This window comes from Manduca sexta, chromosome 17, assembly GCF_014839805.1.
Source record: "Manduca sexta isolate Smith_Timp_Sample1 chromosome 17, JHU_Msex_v1.0, whole genome shotgun sequence".
Taxonomy (NCBI): Eukaryota; Metazoa; Arthropoda; class Insecta; order Lepidoptera; family Sphingidae; genus Manduca; species Manduca sexta.
Genome location: NC_051131.1, coordinates 3,707,116 through 3,708,249, shown reverse-complemented (window position 1 = coordinate 3,708,249; position 1,134 = coordinate 3,707,116).

Below are 1,134 nucleotides of genomic sequence, written 5' to 3'. Positions count from 1 at the left end.
TATGTGGTAGATTCTGAAATCATCGAAACATAAGTAATAATCGAGATTTGAGACGTAACATCCATAAAAGAAACGGTAAAAAGGGTGCCGAATATAACTTTCGAGAAATAAGACTACTGCATACTAAGAAAAAAAAATACCTACTACAATTCACATATGAATATAATACACATAAAATACATAAATAAATACTGTTAAAAAATCTAATCAGTTAAGGTTCTAAGGAAATCATTAGAAAACCCTTAACATTTTGAAAGCCACCACCTCGCACAATTAAGTGGGCACTGCTAAGTAAAATCTAGGGAACACCATATCCAAAAATGCATCATTGCATGACATCGAAAGATTAATAGAAATCATAATATTTGTTTTCGCAAAAATCATAGGGACTTATAAACTACGAACGTACGACGGTCCTTCGTAGGCCTCGTAGCTTCCTGCTACGACGTAGCCTTTGTAGACGAAGGGAGTAAATAACCTTTTATTGTTTCTAATTGCACAAAAATACACAAGTATATTTACATAGTGATTTTTTTCTTTCCGCGTTTTAATTGCAAAAAGTCAAAATTAAATTTGAATTTAAAAAAAAAATAAAAAAAATTACTAGGATCACGCATCATTTCGCTATAGTTCGTAGTACTATTAATCGCTTTCTCTTATGTCGCTATTAATTAATGAAACAAGGCCTAAGAAAACTAGACTAAACCGAACTAAAATGTACATGAACGGAATAAGTATAAAACTTATCCCAATTGTTATCAATAATAATATTCCTGAATAATCTTCCCACAATATTTACGAATTAGCCTCTATTGATATAATTACTACAGCTCACCCACGACATTTTTACCGACGCTCCTTCGAAGTTGAAAGATGTGATTTTTCTATTAATTAAATCGCACTTCCGCTATTAAAGTCGTAGTGTACAGGCGGTATCAATCGTTATCAGTAAAGCTAGACCGAACGTTTGATTTGCCGATAAGAAATAGAATTTATTTGTATTTTGAACTCTGTTCCGTTGAGTTATTGAGCGAAGCGCGCATCATGTTATGTTTTTGTTAGCAGTATCGATAGTTGCAAGAGAGCTAGCTGGCAACCCGCCCGCTGCCCACAACGGAGCTTATAAAAGAGGGC